The 18,694-nt window shown below is 42.2% G+C and overlaps 1 long non-coding RNA gene across 1 annotated transcript in view; it reads left to right on the top strand.

Moving 5' to 3' along the window:
• The first annotated feature begins 1,688 nt into the window (after positions 1-1,688).
• Positions 1,689-18,694, top strand: part of LOC148783763 (uncharacterized) — an 83,226-nt gene continuing 66,220 nt past the window's right edge. Inside the window, exon 1 of the long non-coding RNA XR_016046230.1 lies at positions 1,689-2,812. This is a non-coding gene — a long non-coding RNA (uncharacterized LOC148783763). The remainder of the gene's footprint in view (positions 2,813-18,694) is intronic.

Below are 18,694 nucleotides of genomic sequence, written 5' to 3'. Positions count from 1 at the left end.
TATGTGCTTCGCTCCTTATCCAGCCGTCCAATTTAGATCAAGTGAGCCACCCATTGTTTAATCTAGATCCAATGCTTCATAGTATTTTATTTTTAACTTTTCTACAAATTGTATTTTTGTGAAATTTGGTATGTACCATCTTCTCAATGGGGAGCACCTAAAACAAATTAAAAAGAATTTTTCAATAAAATATAATGATCAAAATATGCTTTGAAACTTTCAAAGGTATTTTGGTCATTTTATTTTATTGCTAATTTTTTTAATATTTTTTATAAGTGTTAGTTTAAGAGAGGATTGGACGTCCAAAATCTGGTATCAAAATAATTTATATAAAAAATTAAAAATAAAATAGTATAGAGACTTGACTTTGTGATTGGGGACCTTCTCAGTTGTCCATTCAAAATGGACGGTTGGATAAATGGAAACATATAAATTTTATGCTATAGGGGAAGCATAAAAACCTTGGCCTAAGAAGAAAATAAAAAATAAATCCTAAAGCCTCAATGTGTAATTCTTTTTGTCACAAAAGAATTTATTTGGAAAGTCACCAGCTCATTGCAAAACTTTAGGGGGATTTTTATCATTAGAAAAATCCGGGAAGTCTTAAATACTTATCACTAACAATATTTGGGTAAAGTTTTAGAAAAACCGATTTTTTTTTTGTGACAAACTGTTTTTTGTTTTTTATTTTTATTATTTTATTAGTTTATTATTCTTTTAGAAATTTAAATACGTAAGCAAGAAAGGCTATTCCGAAAGCGATGCCAAAATGGGAGCGTCAAGGAGAAACATTCTAGTCCTTGGTTGTGCGGACCACAAAACAGAAAAAAAAGTGGAACAAGCAACAGACCACAAAAGTAGACCATAGCAGAGTTATCAAACTCCAGTCCTCAAGGAAGAGAGTGCTACCAGGCAATGGTAGACTTATCCTCCCGCAGGATTATTTTGCCCACTTTTTCTAGCGAAAGAATTACAATTTTCTGATCTACTTACGATGCAATTAGATGACTACTTTAAAAGAAAAAATTGGATTTGAGCCGTCAAAAGAACGTCATATATATTTCAAAAAAACGAACTTCATTATATTTGAAGGTTTTTTATACTATAAGACTACTTTACCATGGTACTAGAAAGTCACAATAGACCTAAGCAGTCAAACGTCAATATTAAAGCATATGATGTGTTTGCGAAGGTATAGAAAATCTCTTTTGAACTTTGAGTTCGGTTAATTATACATCTTGGATGCAATGTTTATGAGTGAAAATGAACAATGTTTTTGCTCATAGGTATAGATAACCACCACAGCTCTTGTAGATCCGTGACAGTTTTTAATGCAAAGCCGTTGCGGACATGACACGTCTATGACGTGACAAAACACTATTGAATTTCACCTATAGACATTGTTAAGAGTTTTACCCAACTTTAGTTCCAAAAAGCCACTAATAATGACGGCCTCTATGAATCAAAGCTAAATGCTCGTATCTTATACTTTTCCTTTGAAAATACCCTTTAAGACTTCCCGTATTGAACGAGTTGAGGTTCTACTCATTTCTCTCAAAGAAGGAAGAGTTGAGGTTCTACTCATTTCTCTCAAAGAAGGAAGAGCCCTCCCAAGGTTCACTGTGACTCTGGGGAACTCCACTCTAGAAATGCAAGATAAGACTTTTTTTTTTATTTATTTTGGGTAGTTCAATAGGGATGGGCCCGATAAAAATGAAACTCAAGGGGGATGGTCCCAATAAAAATGAAACGCAAGATAAGACTTTTTTTTTTTTTTTATTTTGGGTAGTTCAATAGGGATGGGCCCGATAAAAATGAAACTCAAGAGGGATGGTCCCAATAAAAATGAAACTCAAGACGTCATGTCGTGCGCTCGGCCACCCAAACCACTTAGCCTAGAATTCATTTCTATAAAGAGTTCCTTCTTATTCCAAGAAATGCTGGGCTTGCCCTTCGGTCGTATGTATCCTTTGCAGAGCAGTTCATCTCTGGCCAGCCTAGCTATTGCCCAAATTGTGATATTTTATGCATTAAAAAAGGTGAATCTCCACCTAACTCTAAGTGAAGAAACGTTTGAATAAAAAAATGGGCCGAGTTTGTGATTTTTCTTTAAGAAAAATGAATTATATGCAACGTACTGGGAGAGACTGAGATACAGGGAAGGGTAATTCTGTTTTGATCTAGGGGGCATAGTTGTAATTTTCAAGTTTGTAGTCCAAATATATATATTAGCAAAGCAAATCCATTAAGACAACCGTAGATTTGGGTGGAATCTCTCTAAATAGTAACAATTCTGAGAAAAAAACGTATACTAAAACAATAGAGAAAGAGCATCCGTTGAACACATGGAAACCCACATTAAATCAGACAATTGTACCTCAATACACAACAAAAAAAGAAGAAAATTTAGAGAGACAGAGAGGAAGAAGAAGAAATGATAATGGAAGCGGTGGAAGGGAAAGAGGAGGAGGAGGGGATGGAGAAAGGTGAGAAGTATTATTCTTCATGGGATTGTGGAAGCCCACTCTATGACTCTTATGAGTTAGTTTCTCTCTACAATCTGATCAACAGTCGCCTCTCTCTACCACCATCATCAAGCGAGTTGGGCTCTCTGTCGAGACGCAATTCAGAGTTTGTATTGGGTTGCAAGAGAGAGAGGCTCTTGGGGTCCATTGTTTTGGGGGGTTTATTGGAGAAAAGCAAGTCAAGAGTTAGGTCCATGGTTAAGAAGAGGAGTATTATGAAGAAGAAGGAGTGGTTGGAAAGATGGGCCTGTGCTTCTTCTATCCGTTTTTGGAAGGGACGATTTAAGGTTGGACAAAATCACAAGAGCTCTTGAAACTCTGGACATGCGTGGTATTCCATCTTCATGCTTATTATTCTTTGTTTGTGCTCCTGCACTCTGTCTCTCTCTCTCTCTGGTTTAATACTGTTATACCTCTTGGTAACCCTGGTAATTGAATAATATGAAGATTTGATGTGTTGGGTCGGATTGGATCTGTGCCATGATTTGAATTTTTCCAACCTTCTGGTGTGATTAGTTCATCTCTTTAAATGGAAGGCAGTACAGCTTGAAATGGAAGTTTTTATTCATGGGTAAAAGAGGATCTGCCATCTGCTTCTAAGCTTGATTTTTTGAGCTAAATGGAAAAATATTAGAATCATTGCTTGATATTTAATATTTATGTTTCTTCTTTTCATTATGCCCAGGCTCATTTATTTTGAAATCTTGAGACAGAGTTTTCGTAATTTCATAATTGCAATAAAAGTTGGATTCAGTGAATTCCAGCAAGATTACTACCAAATATTATTGCTAAAACAGAAGCCTGAGCCAGATACTATTATAGCCTCACAAATACCATAGGGAAATTATACCAAACACTAATGTGACTATGGAAACACCGTACTCCTTCGGTCGAGACCATCCATTGAAACGATGGACAGAGATGGAGAGGCAATGGGATCCACTGTGGTGTTCCTGTTCTGGTGGGCCCTTCTTTCTCTGCTCACTTTTAGTTAACAGTCATGGCTATAGACAATGGTTTCCCTAATCCTTACAATTATAGTGTTCTTATGGTGAAGTACACTATGCACAAGAAGATTATTCTAGGCCACTGTTGTTCGATTGGATTCCAGTTCAAGGATCAACGATATATTGGGTTCTCAACTCTTTGGATAGTGCACTGAGATCCAATCACAGGGCTGAAGGATTCAGTGAGATAATTGCCGATGGTTGATAACCTGTTAATGTCTGTGCCATTGTGCAGCATGTGAACAGTATGATTTTTCTAAAGTTAAATCAAATGAAAACCTGTCATTATGAACGATCCCCTGACTAGAAATTATCCAATGATTTGGACAATGCTCGATGAAATGCAAGTTGATGACATACATTCACTACCGACCATGTGACAGTCGATCACATTACGCGTCCTCTGCAAAAATAGCATTCTAGTCATTCCGACCGTGAAAATTACGGTCGGGATCATCTCCTTTCTCAAGAAAGGAACCAACCCAACTGCCCATCTAATCATTAGTTAGGACCTACCCAACGGTTTTCTGCGATTAATGTTTATTAGGGCTCCAAAGAAATGGGCCTATGGATGACAACATTAAGCGTTAAACTTTGGAGTCGGCCCTTTCATGAATCAAAAAGTTTGAATTCTTCGGCTTCCAAAGCCAAACTTTACACCAAACAAACACGTCCTATCAAACCAAAAAGGAAGATGTTTTATTGTAGCCTGTTTGGAAATCCTGGATGAATGCATTTTCATCTCAACAGAACCATGAAACATTTGGAATCACCCACAAAACCTGCAAGTAGGGGAAAATCTTGCTTTAAAATAAGGTCCTAGCTTTTTTTATCTGCAATTATATCCTCAAAAATGGCCATAAAGTTCTCCATTGGGTTCAATATATTTGAGACTCACGGTTCATGTTCACTACAGAATTTTAATCTTCGTGGGTATTCTATTGTTAGGTTTTCCCTTTCTGCGGTCACTTCCCAAGTTTAATTCAGATAGCTCAGAATTGAAGGAACAATGACCTATCATGCCTAATCTATCGAACAAAACCAGGGATTGATATCAAAATTTGATATGAAATTCCACAAGATTTTACTATAATCTTTAAACATGGTCCTATTTTTCTATGTGCAAAACCCTATTATTGGGGGAAATCTGCAACCGATTTTTGGGAAAGTTTTAGTGCGAATTTATATAGGGTCCCATTTGGTTCACTGGAAATGTATGTCCTGCAGAGATACCTCTCATAGAATTGTTATCTCCAGGAATTGGAATTTAGTTAAATGTTGGTGTCTACAATTTGGATAGCATCTAATAAGAGACCTAGAAGATGCATGTGTACTATTTTGATTGTACTAATATTACCAAATTGTAATAACGTTATTACTATATTATTATAATATGCTATATTCATTGTAATATATATATATATATATATATATATATATATCATTCCAATTCATTATTCTAAAGTTGTATCTATGGGATGTGAGCTCTTGTCAAGACCTTTTCGATCTGAATTCAATGTGTCAAGGATTTGGCAAGAAGCTCAAGAATGGAGATTGGCGCTTGAATTTTTTCGAAGTGAGTAGGCAAGTCATAGGAAATGGAAGATTGGGGGGTCACCTGTTAGGTGCTGAGTCTTCTGATTTGGCTTGCTTGTAGGGATTTTATCTTTCTTAGTGGATTCTCAAGTTCTCTCTTCAAGGGTATCTGTCATTAGACAAGAAGATTTGAAGATGCACCCCTTTCTTGTGAGAGAATCGATCACATCCACGGCAGTCGATGTTGATTGAGTGGTGTCTTCTTCATTTGAAGCTGATAAGCTATGAAGTGTGAGTTGAACTTGGATTCTGTTGAGTGGCCTTGACCGGCCATCAATTGGAGAGGCATTGCTCTAGTGAAAAGGAGTGCTTCCTTATGGACGGGCTTGTCTGTTCTGACATAGAGGGCATTGAATTCATGAAGCCCACCTTAACACTAGCTTAATTTGATTGAGTTTAGAGGCTCCTCATCATGAGAGGTTTCGATGAGGACATCGGGCAAATTGAATTGGTCATCTTGGGGAACATTTGTCATCTGGGATGATATGATCATTGAAGACTTCATCATCATATTGGTCCCATATGGGTGGGTCTGACAAGAAATCCAAGGAAGGAGATCTAGAAGGTCCTCTCGATATTTTTAGAAGGTCTCTTCATACTCGTGAGGGAGTACTGAAATTGGTTTTCCCGCAGAAATGTGAAGAGTTTGTTCCTGAAGGTGGTTTAACTGGCATTCCCTATGTTTAGGTGGGTCCCATTTTGATTGAGGTCTCCTGTTGCAAGTCGGTGATTCATCAAACTCTTGGGAGACCTTGTCATTGGTGGGGTAGATGTACTGAAATGGATCGTCATAGCATTCACTAAAGATAGTATTAATAACTTCCTTTGTGCAATCCTTATCCTTGGTTTCTCCTTCAGCTGTTTAGGAGTGGATTGGTAAATATTCCCATCTTTTGATTAGATTTATTGGTGGGTTTATCTTGCTTAATGACCTTGAGTGCTCTATAGTCAATGAGCCCTTGAATAACTCATTTGAAGTACAAGCAGTCTTGAGTGTTGTGAGTGTGGTTCCTATGCCACTTGCACCATCAAGATTTATCTGTGACAATAAAGGTGCTCAATTTGAGGAGGTAAATAAACTAGCTCTCTCTTGAGGATCATGTCAAGCACGTCTTCTAATGGCTCTTTGAGAGGCTTGAAATGGATTTCTCGGACATGCCTCTTGTTATTGTTATTATTGCTGCCTCGAGCCAGGTTCTTATTCTGGGCGGTTTGGTGATTCTATTGGGCCAATTCTCGAGCATTTTCACTAATGATGATTCTATTGACCTGCTATTGTTCTTTCCTTTGTTGGTGTTATTACTATTATTGTTGTGGTTCTCTGATTATTTGGGGCAGCAACGACAGTCTGGTTTTGAGTCGGAGTTGCAAGATCTGCCACTTTTTGGGCTCTTTCATGCAAGGAAACCCTTTCAAGCATTGCATCAAAGGATAAGAGAGGGATTCCTTGGCTGAAAAAGGTCAAGTACTCTGGTAACGCATTTTGCTAACCTTTGACCACTCTGGTAGTGTGACCTCTGCGACTCTTGAAGCTGTAGTTTGGATATGAGCAATGTAATATGGGACAGGTATAATTGGGGTTTTGCCTCATGGCTAAGAACTCCCCCAGAGTGATGGGCCTTACTTTTGGCCCTCGAAAATGTGAGATGAATTTCCAAAACATCTCATTAAGTGTCAAGCATGGGGAGTTTTGCATTGCGGTGCCAATCAAGAGGGTCTCTTGAGAGAGTGGGAAAATATGGCTTTAAACTAGCTTGGTTTGTCCTTCGGCATGGGAACCGATAGGAGATGAGCCTTTACAAGGGCTTCAGGGTCTCCTTTCCTGGGCTGGTTTGTTAAAATGAGAGTTTTCATCTACCCCTCCGTACTGGCTATTATGGTAGTTAAGATTATGGTTAGACCATGTGTTTCATTAACTATCAATAGAGGTATATGTTAGTATGACCAGGTTGACTAATGAGCTTGGGACAGGTTGAGCTAGCATAACCCCTGTAGTTTGGTAAAAATAGTAAGCCAAGTGGTCTGGCCACACGGTCCACCCTATGAGTGGGTTGAATCGGGTTCCTACGTGAGGGCTAGTCTAAATACCATACCCTTCATCGACTAGAACCTGGACTAGGGCTTGAACTATGAGGTTCTTCTGAGGTTCGGTAGAGCCCTGGTTGGTTTGTCTTATGGCTGAACTAACTTGACTTTAAGTCCTAGACCTAGATTTATGAGATTCATTATTACCCTAACTTGAACCCCTTGGTTTTGAGAGTCAGATTTGTTTGAATGGTGACAAGTCATGGACCCCATTAGGAGATTGTTTCATGCACCTAAGTTGGGTTTCTATACTTAACTGTTGCAGAACAACATCAAGTCTAATTCCTTAGGTGTTGAGAGTGGTCCTAGCATTACGCACCCCTCAGCCAAAGGTTCCATTAAGGTACATCATTTGGTCATAGGTGTTTGTATATATTTTTGACGCACTAAATCCCAGATTCGAATAATAGAGGCGGCGGTTACAACCCAAGCCCATAGGTACCAATCACACCTATAGACTAGGGAAGCCTGTACCAGTAAACTTATGAGCAATTTTGAAAAGGTTCCTTTTTTCCAAAAACCATGAAAGGTTGTCATTTGGTATTTTAAAATTGCTGCCAAGTTTTGTCCCAATCCGATCAAGATTAAGCAAATAAGGTAGAAATTTACATTTCATAGTACCACTCTCAATCATGCTGAATGCTACCTCATAACTACAACTATATTGCCAAGGTCTCCAATGAGAGTTAAACCATCGCCAGTGGATCCGAATGGCCCAAAAACCCCGAATACCAATTTTTAGCTCATTTGGATTCTTCTAGACCATTCTATGGCCAACTTACTTAAAATGAGGGGGTTTCACACTAATTCTATGCTGCCTCAATGAACCAGTTTCTATTCTGGAAACTATGCCATTTGATTTAGGGATGGACTTGTGAAGGTCATAGCTCTTTCATCTTCTGGTCAATCAAGCCTGATTTTTAGTATGCGATAAGTCTTATCAAACCATACATTTTGACATAAGGGATGACCCGAGACGATACCCTGAACGAGAGAAATCTTAAGGAGAAGTTGGAGACTCATAGAGTGCATAATGTTTAAAGAAGAACACCCGTCCATTTGAGTTGCCATATCTTGAAGCCTTGACATCGGATAGCCTCAAATATGGGTCCGTTCCGACCGTGACTCGAAGGACTTCTATTTGAGGTAATATTTGCACAAGATTGAGGTTGGGAAGGTACCCGATTTGATCTCACAAGAAGGCACATTTTATGTTCGTACGAATCCCATTTTCTGAAAACCTCCAAAATTACAAAAGTGATCAAACGAGCACCAAATCGAGGGCTTTTCGTTGCAAAATGATCACAACGACCTCTTCTTGGATTTGTAATGAAGAAAGTGATAAAAAACAAGGCAAAAGAAGCTATATCAAAGAAAAAAAAAATTCAAGGACATGGGCTTGGCCAGATTTGGGATCGACATCAAAAGTTTGATTCAAGTTCAATAATGGATATCAAATCGATCATCTTGATGCAACCATCATTTTACAGTGTTGGATTGTCCAAAAGTTCCCCAAAAAGAGTAAAAAAGAGCCCCGAACTATAAGGAAGGAAAGTGACCCCTTTTTAGGGATGGTTTTGTCATCTCCATGAAAGTTAGGAGGAATAAAACAGTCATTTTGCTCCAAATAATTAAAAATTATGTTTTTTTGTCAATTTAGCATTATTTTGATCATCCACCCATGTTTGGGGAGATCTTACTAGTTAGTTTCACCATTTATAACTTTAAATTGAAGATAATTTGAAAGTAAGGTGTGGTTAGAAGCCTCGATCTCGCTCTCAAGTTGGGGTGACCTGTGGCGTGGCTCCGGGTTCGAGATGGACCCGAGACCTGAGACCGCTCTCTCGTGAGCCATGTAAGGAGGACAGGGGTAGGAATACCAACCGATGAGAGAGGAATTTAGTCATGAGGCGGGACTTACCTCACGTGGGTATGTGACACGCTCGGACTAACTAGCATGGGCGCCCTCTTAGATCACGTGGAATGCCTCCTGGCCATTGGCCGGTTCGAATTCTTCTCCCTTGGCTTATTTCTTCATACTTACAAAAACACACATACATTAGAATACAGACAAGTGGGTATGAGGACCCCATCTTGTCATAGGGTGAGAGCACACATGCGTGTGTACTCAAAGAAAAAAGTGGAAATGACATGATTGAGTTCATGTCGATTCGACATCCTTACGATGCCTCCTTGATAAGGGACTCTTAGTACATATTTTACTATACGGGGAAGAGAAATAGGGGTTAGATGAACGAGAAACATTAGAGAGAAGAGAAAGAAAGAGAAGGAGATAGAGAGAGAAAAAGAGACTAATGCTGGTTTGTCTTTTACCTAGTGCTTCAGAGAAATAAGAAAAAGAGGGACAAAGGCTGGTCTGTTTTTCACTCAGATCCTTCAGAGATAAAATGTATTTTTAAGAAGAAAGAAAAGAGGAACAAAGAGCTAGTATGTTTTTCAACTAATCATTTAGATAGAAAATAAAGAGAAGGGTAGAAAAGAGGAACGAAGGGTTAGTGTGTCTTTCAACTAGTCCTTCAGAATAGTCATGATCAATGTGAAAATAAAGAGAGAGAAGACTGGGCCGTTTTTCACCCAGGTCCTTCAAATAAAAACATTAAGAGAAAAGAGAAGAGGAGAAGAGGGAGAAAATGGAAGAAAAGACACAGACGGCGGTTTGCTGCCATCAGTGAAGAAGGGAGAGAGAGAGAGAACAAAGACAATGGCTTGACTGCCGTCTATGAAGAAAGAAGAGAGAGAGAGAACACAGATGGCAGCTTGTCGTCATCTGTAAAGAAGGAAGGGAGTGAGCGAACACAGACGACATCTTGACTTTTGTCTGTGAAGAAGAAAGAGAGAGAGAGAGAACACACCGTTTGTGAAGAGAGAAGAGAGAGAAAGAATACAGACGATGGTTTGCTATCATCTAAGAAGAAGGAAGAGAGAGAGAGAACACAGGCGACGATTTGCTGCCATCTGTGAAGGAGGGAGAGAGAACACAGACGGTGCCTTGACTATCGTCTGTGAAAAAGAGAGAGGGAAGAGAGGAGAACACAGATGGTGGCTTGACTATCGTCTGTGAAAGGAGAGAGAGGAGAAAAGAAAGAGAGAGAAATGAGAAGAGAGAAATACAGTGATGACAACGAGGCTTGCCAAAAAGGGTAGACCCATGTCACAGCCTCTGTAAGAGAAGAGACACATAGAGAGATTATTGGGATCACGACGAGGCCCGCTAAAAAGGGTAGGCCCACATCGTTACCCCTGTGAATAGGGAGAGACAGAAAAAGAACATAGAAAAGAGAAAAAGAAAGGAAAGAAGAAGAGAGAGGAAGGAAAGGAGAGAGGGGAGAGAAAGGAAAGAGGAGAGGAGGAAAGAAAAGAAGAAAGAGAAAGAAGAGAGAGAAAGAAAAGAGAGAAAGAGAAGAGAGAGGAGAGATAAAGTTACTTTTTAAGCCTCAAAGTAATCGTGCAAATTTTCTCTCTCCTCTCTCTCTCTCTCAAAGCCGTGTCCCAAAACTCAAGCAAAAAAGGGATTTTTTATTGATGAAAGAATTTACATGTGGATGGTACGTTCTTATATAGAAGTGGGGCCCAAACATGGGTGGATGACAAAAAATTAACCTAATTGATGGAAATTTGCAATTACACGAATTAAATAAAATTAAGAAAATATCATTTTGCCCCTGCACTAACAATCTGTGAAATTCCAAGCACGTCCCTGTAATGGCCATGCAATCTTCACGATCTTTTAGGATCCGTTTGGGTCCTTCTAGTCTTCATCTGACCAAAAGATTATTCTTTTCTTGATCGGCTCGAGAAGACAATCGTTTTGATACCCTTTTCGAACCATGGATTGGACTCTCGAGCCATGATCATGACGGGATAAAAACATGGGAAAATGTGCAATCTTAGATTTAATACTCAGCCCATTTCTCAGTGTTTTTTGCCAGTTTCTTTGTTGTAGCAATTCCAAAATCTTACCATGATCATTTTACAAAAAGAACGGCTTGATTTGGTGCTCGGACGACCATTTTCCAAATTGTGAAACTTTTGTTGGAGTTTGGATTCCAGTGGCCGAAATTGCAACAATTTCGGACTCATCATATATCGAAACTGACCATTCATCATGTGCGAGGTTTGGCTCAAATGAAGCCTCAGACCTCATTCTTGTAATAGGTCTGGTTTGAGGTTTATCTGACTCATGAGCGCTGTGATGTGGGCGTTTGATAAAGGAGACATGTTGCTGAAAATTTCCTGCTACTTTTGAAAGTTTTCCGGTAAAATTATCGCGTCAATTTATCTTGGCTCGGGATGTGTTATCATCCGTGCTGCATATCAAATCGGCTGGATCGTCGAGACGAACATGCTTCCAAAATTTGGGCTCGATCAGACTTGGGATGAGGGAGATATGGCCATGGAAAGTTTTCCCCCAAAATTATGATGAATAGTTTCCACAGTTTCCATTAATGGAAACTGGTTCACCAAGGGTGCACCTTAATAGTGTATGACTTACCCATTTTCGGTAATGTAGCCATAACTTGCTCCGGAAGCGCCGGAATGTGTCAAACATTGGTACCCAGTGGTTTTCAAAAGTTTTAAATCCAATGGAGATGGTATGGATACTATTAGAATCTCTGATAATGGTGTTATAGTTCAAAGTCTATTTTCAGCATGATAGAGGCAGAATTTCTTGAAATTGCTTTAACGTCAGCACTGCCTAAAACTGTTCGGATTGTGACGATACTTGTCAAGTGTTCTTAAGAGACTCTTTTGCACAATCGTGAACCTTATTTGACCATTATATGACTATCAGAAATTTCACTTATGGATCAGGGCTTATTGACATATGGCTTCCCTAGTCCATAGACATTTTGAGACCTGCGAACCTAAGTTGCGAACTGCTCTCTCTTTATTCGCATCAGAGGTACAAGTGATGGAAAATGACCTTAAACAGCTTGCCCTGCCGAATGTTGTGCTTCAAGAGAAGCGAGAAGTGTAACATTAGGAAATAAAATTGTTCCTTCGACTTTAGTTTTCTTCCTGGCCACCAGATCACACGAAGGCCAAAGGGACACTCATGCAAAGCTGCTTCCCGGAGGGGTGACCAAGGCGCTCAGACGGGTGGGGACCTCGTTGTGGACCCAGACGTGGAGACTTGAGGGATGATTTTGATTCTACACCCCATTGGACGTACAAGATGCTTTTAGAGTCTTCACCCTTGTCGGACTTTTGGTGGCTTTGTTTACTACTACACCAGGTTTGCTTTGACAAGCAGGGTACCTCTGTGGGCCCTACCCTACCAAGCCCAGTAAGGTGCTTTTTGTTGACTGTCCCGAATGTTTTGTCTGGCCAGGGAGGGATTTTGACGAGGCGGCCACTGGGGGCTTCAGCTTGGATGCTGTGGGCAGGTATTTACCTGATTTGACAGTTTCTTGCCTTGTGATGGATCTTGAGGGATGATTTTAACATCTACACTCCGTTGGATGTATGATGGGATGATTTTAAAGTCTACACCCTATTGGACGTATGAGCAGCATTGTTTGCAGCCTCACCAGGTTTGCTTGCCCTGGATTGATAGTTTCTTTCCTGTGAATGATCTTGTTTTTGGGTCCCAAAAACAGGGTATTCTACTACTGAGGAATTTTCTTGAAATGCCAGCTGAAGCCTCCTATGGAGGCAAGCACTGCATCAACCTGCTTATTGGTCCTAGTGCCGTAGCGGGTTTCACTTGGACAGGGGCAATGGTGCCGTAGAGACGGGTTTCACCAGCCTCCTTTTTATTAGGCTCTTTTGCCGATGGCCTGATGGCCATGTCTGCCCTTCTTCCATTTTTGCTCATGGTGCCCTTTGCGGGTTTTCACCGTGCCTGGTTTTTATATTACGGAACACTCTTACTCATGGTTTCGTGACCATGGCTGTCTGTCATTTTTACTCACGATGTTCCGCTTTTGGATTTACACCATGCCCATTTTTTTGTGGGGGCGATTTTAAGGTCATGCCTCCGAAACTTAGGCAAAGCAATTTAACGTCATGCGGTCAAGATGTGTACTATAGTTTAGGGTCATACAACTGGACCATGATGGTGATGGATGACAGTCTATGGAGGCCAAGGAGTGAGTGTGGTGGTGGTTTCACTCACTTTGGGGCAATGGCCTGAGACCATCTGTGAATGATTTTGCTTGGATGGAAGGTGGATAATGGTGACCCACTAGCTGACGGTAAGTATGGATGGTGGAATGGCTCACCGTAATTTTGTGAGCGTGGGTATGACTCATTGAGGAATGTTGCGAGTTTTGAAGGGTTATGGAGGTGGACTCACTAGGGAGGAAATGGAGATGATATGCATGCGTGGATGAACCGGCGAGGGGAGGCATGTGTGGAACAGCATGCAGACGTAAACCCATGTATGGAGGCACGTTTAAGGTCAAGCCATCGGGACCTGGGCAAAGCAGTTTAACATCGTGCAGCCAGGACGTGCACTATAGTTTAGGGTCATACAACCGGACTGTGGTGCGAAGCAGTTTAACGTCATGCGGCCTATAGTTTAGGTTCATACAACGGGACCATGTATGAGTTGCCATGTATGTAGGTTGCAGACGAGGGGTGGACTCACTGGGAGATGTGAAGTGTATGAGGCTCCATGGGAAATGGGCATGTGGAAGGTGATCTGACTGATTGGGGATGAAATGGCCATGACCATTTATGCCATTGGGTTGAGATGGTGAAGGTGGCGTAGTGAGGGATGGTTGGCAGCAGCGAACTCACTCAGAATAATGCAGTGAGTATGACTTCTTGGGGATAAAAGGTTAAGGCATGAAATGGGACTCCAATGGGGACGGAAATGCGATGAGGGTTGAGCTTTGCCGATGTGCACACGAACGGGCCGGCTAGGGAAGGCATGTGTGTAGGCGCATGTGAAGGACGTGGGTGCAGAGGAAACAGGGCTGGTGGCAACGTGGGAATACACTCACGGCGGGTTGCACGAGCATGTGCGACGACCTGATGTGTAGGAGGTCACAAACGATGATTAAGGGTGAACACACACGGTAGCTATCTGGTGATATGAACACTCACGACAGCAACGTGGTGCTGTAAACACTCACGGCGGCTATGTGGTGCTGTGATCACTCATTGTAGCTTCATAGTGCTATGAACACTCACAACGGCTTGAGTGCTTGTGGTGGGGAACACACACAGCGGTCTCATGGGAAAGACAAAACACTCGCTATGGTTGATCGTAGAGACAATCACACACGACGGCTGAATGGGTGCATCTCGGGCTTGGACTTGGGCTGTCCCGACTCTGCTTAGTCCACTGTTGTTTGATTTCTTCAATGCCTTGGCTTCTCAAAAATGCCCTTGGTCTTTTTCCAATATGACACTCAAGTTCTCTTGAGCTTGGATGTAATTTTCGTTTTAGGAGGGGCAAGACAGTGAACGTCTGATTATAAAATGGGGTAAAAGGATTTTTCACGTTTTTAAACCCCCCAAGACCTCCTTGTGTTACTACAATAACTCCGGCATGAGGGAATTCCGACAGTAGAAAGAAAAGGTTAAGGTCACCGTGTGAAGATAGTCATGATCGGAGAAAGGCATCATTGTTGCGACTGTGGTGAGGGTTTTCTGGGCGAACGCTTGTGCACGAGGGCTTGGAGTGGAAGTGAATACAGGGAGTTTTTTCATCGGGTAAGTTCACAGATTGTTTACAGTGAGCTCTAGGGAGTTCAAGGGCGAGCCCGACGAGTTCAAGGGAAGTTTTTGACGAGTTTCTAGTGAGTTCCGGTGAGGATTTTCGAGCCTTTGGTAGTTTTGTGCATGAAAGCTCGTGGCCTTTCGATAATTTTAGAGGTTTCTAAGGGCTTTGAGGTGAACACCAGTAGTTGTCGGCGAGGTGTTCTTAGGGAAGACGAAGAGTTGTGACCCTGAAATGGTTACTTGTCTGCACGTGTGAAAGGTAAGCATGCTGTGAGGTGTCATGCACGGCAGCCGAGAATACAATGCTGATAGGAAGAACACGTCTGAGGTTTTTGACATGTGTGACGGGCCTTGAAGTGTGGCATGTACGGCAGTGACACAAACGGTAGCTGAATTTGCTTGGCGAAGTATACGCGTGGCGGCTTGAACATGCATAGCAGGGTTCACGTGCAGCGGCTGAAAATACATCCACGGCGGCTTGAACGTGCATAGCAAAGTTCACTCGTGGCGGCTGAAAATATGCACATGGCGGCTTGAACGTGCATAGCAGAGTTCACACACGACGGTTGAAAATACACGTATGGCGGCTTGAACGTGCATAGCAGAGTCTTGAACATGCATAGCAGAGTTCACACATGGCGACCGAAAGATTTTGTAGAATGTCAGGGATTTTAGGGAAAAATTTGGCCAAGGCTGGAGAACTTGAGACTGGTCCTTTCACAGGGTCCAGTTTGGTCAGGGGAGACCCAATCTGGTTTGTACCATCTTCATGCGAGCCACAGTGGCCTCTTAGCATTACTTATGCCAGTGAGTCTGCACGTTTCTCTGTCAATGAAGATGCTGATGGGAATCCTTATGCAGAAGATGACGGGGTTCCTCTCTTCCAGTACTTGCATAGGGGAATAGCCTCAAGCGAGAATCTTCCCACCCTTAAGAAAAGAATGGTCAAGACCCATGGATTGGTATGGTCCTCTGCTGGGCTTAGAATGCAAGGGAAGTATCAATTCCTGCCACGATACACCCCTTGGACCTTGGAGGTGCGACGATCATACGCAAGGATTCTGTAAGTCTCTTCCTTGGCAGCGGCGGTCCAATGCTCAGCAGGGTATTTTGATCGATGTCCCAACACCATAAAGGCACTATTAGAAACCTGAAGTCATGTCAGCAACACGTGGCTCTTCTGTTATGACGAAGCAGGGATTTCTTTGCTGGACCTACACTTTGTGGGTGGTCTGTCATTGACCGAGGCTATGTATGATGATTTTGTTCTGCAGAACTCAGTCATTTTTGGTGGAGCATCCCTGGGACGTGAAGCACCTCCTTCTGGTCTCAAGGAGATATTTGAAGCATACCAGTTCCTACACTCACAAGCTGGTGACGACCCTGTATCTTTTACCCAATGGGTAAAGTATTTCTTTGGGGAGTAGTCTGACGCTGCGGAGCTGGCCTACTCGGTTATGAGCGGGAAGGGCAAGGAGATATTGGAAGCTACTCCCCTTGTCTATGTGTGCCAGTCAGTGGATGACTACATTTACCTAGCCGTCTATCTGGTCTTATTCCTTTGCAAGTTCGCCTTGCCAGGTGGGCAAGACATAATTCGTCCTGGCTGCTTTTTCGTGGCATGTCATATTGCAGGTGGTCATCAATATGCTCTCGCGCAGCAAGTCTTATGCAGCATTTATCATGGGCGGGGAGCAATATCCAGAGGGAAGCCTCTTAAGGGCACAACTCATTATGTATTTGGATGGCTTGCGGTATATTTCCCAGGCATCTGGTCATTCCCACCACTTATTTGGCGATGACTCTTTCTTCATACACCGACTCCTATTTCTCATCAGGGGTTATACCCATCATGCCTTTATTGATGAGCTGGGCAATAACCTTGATGGCACTTGCACAGGAATCTTCAAGCTCATGTTTTTTTTGAGCCTCAAAGGAGGTATCTTGCCCTACAGGACGGCTCACGATGCCTAGCTTGAAGGGTACTACTCCCATCGTTTCGCTCGGCAACATGGGTTGGATCAGGGATGTCCCTTATCAATTTTGTTCGAGAAGCATCATGGACGTGTAAATGCTCAAAAGCATAACGAGGCGTTGGGGACTCTTCGTAAGTCTTGGAAGCCTGCTTGGGCAACTTGCTTGGAGTTCACTGAGGTGAACAAATTCGTGGTTCCCCACTTTGGCAGAGTGGGTGATGCGACTGAGGTGTATTAGTGATGGTGGACAACCACCAATCGCTGTTACTGGGGGCTAGACATACTTGGAAGGAGGTGAACAGCAGCGGGCATCAAGACACTAAGCAACAGAGACGTTTTGAGCCTCCTACTTTTAGGAAGCTGATTGAACTAGACTACCCCAAGAACTGGGAACAGCTCGGAGTGCCTCAAGAGATAGCATCAGACAAGGCCTCTCCTCAAATGTTTGTCTTTAGGAGAAGATAGGAAGTGTTTTTGATGACCTCTACTCTATCTTTGCGTGGAGCGAGGGTTGACAGGATCCTGGCATGGAGGGGTGAACGATGCAGGACATGAATGCCCTGATTGAGAGTGGTTCTCATAGTGCTCTAGAGCTTAAGCTTGGTGTGTCTTCAGAAGAGCTCGTACTTGCAGGGCAGGAAAAGAAGAAACATAAGAGACCTGCATGTCTAGTATCTTCAGAGTCTGAGTCTGACTCTGAGTCTCCTTTAAGGCGAAAGAGTGCTAGGCCAGCACAATTACCTCTGAGGGCTCAGTCAATGATTTCTGCTCTGCAGGTGTTTCTACCTCTACTACTATGCCACTGGTTCAGGAGATAAGCTCTTCTAGCAAGGAGACCGCTACCGCGTCTCCATCGCAAGTGGTTGGTATTTCAACCTTAAGGTCGTTGGAGGGCAGCTTTGGCTCCTTTCGTCTCATCGAGAAGCGTGAGAAGTCTTTTAAGGATGGCTGAGGCGAGCTTGACTTAAATGCTCTTTCGAGGTTTCATTTTAAGTCCTTGGGGTGCGCACCATTCTTGGTTTTCACGAGACACCAGAAAGATTTTTTTCTTCTTTTTGGAGTTTTTGCCTGTGGTCTTTACACCATGTTTGCCATTTCGTTTTTACTCACGATGCCCTCTCGATTTTTCATAGTGCCCATCTTTTTATTTTGAAGCCCTTTTTGCCCACAATAGCTAATGGTGCTACTATGCCCCGTCATTTTTTTTTGTTTCTTTTTCTTTTGACAACCTTTTCCCATGGTGCCCTTTTGGGTTTTCACCATGTCCGTCGTTTGACTTTTTTGCCCACAATGTTCTTTCGGGTTTTCGTTGTGTTTGTCCTTTTAAAGAGAGTGATGAGAAGAGGTAGAGTACCTGACCCATGTCTCGTGGTGTGGCAAGCAACTGCAGCCCTAATGACCTCGAATGGAGCAGCGGTTCCCTTTATCGGCTCTTAGCCCTTAATTAGTTAGGGGATCATAATTCATTGTCCTCATTATGTGATGAGCCTGCTAACTATAACGACTTTGTTCAGGGGAGGTTGTGGCCTCTGGACTGGATGGGTTCTTTGAAGTCTCTTGTCCATCATAGATTTTTTACTCTGGCATGAATCCGTCCAGGGGTTTTGAAGCAGTCCATGCTAGAGGGGCTTCTTCTACTTTGGCCTTTCCCATTCATCGGGCTTCTAATTTATTTTGAAGGTCTTGCATTTCTTTCCTTAGCTTGGCTAGAGTATTCAGACTTTGATGGTGGATTGATGAGTTTTCATTTGATTTCTCTGGTACCAAGGAATCAGGGATGTGTAGGACTTTTAAGGAGTCACATGCTTGA

This window comes from Amborella trichopoda, chromosome 1 (genome assembly GCF_054954075.1).
Source record: "Amborella trichopoda isolate Santa Cruz 75 chromosome 1, AtrichopodaSantaCruz75HAP2 v2.0, whole genome shotgun sequence".
NCBI classification, from domain to species: Eukaryota; Viridiplantae; Streptophyta; class Magnoliopsida; order Amborellales; family Amborellaceae; genus Amborella; species Amborella trichopoda.
The sequence above is the reverse complement of the archived record's forward strand: the minus strand, read 5'-3'. Positions and strand labels throughout refer to the sequence as shown.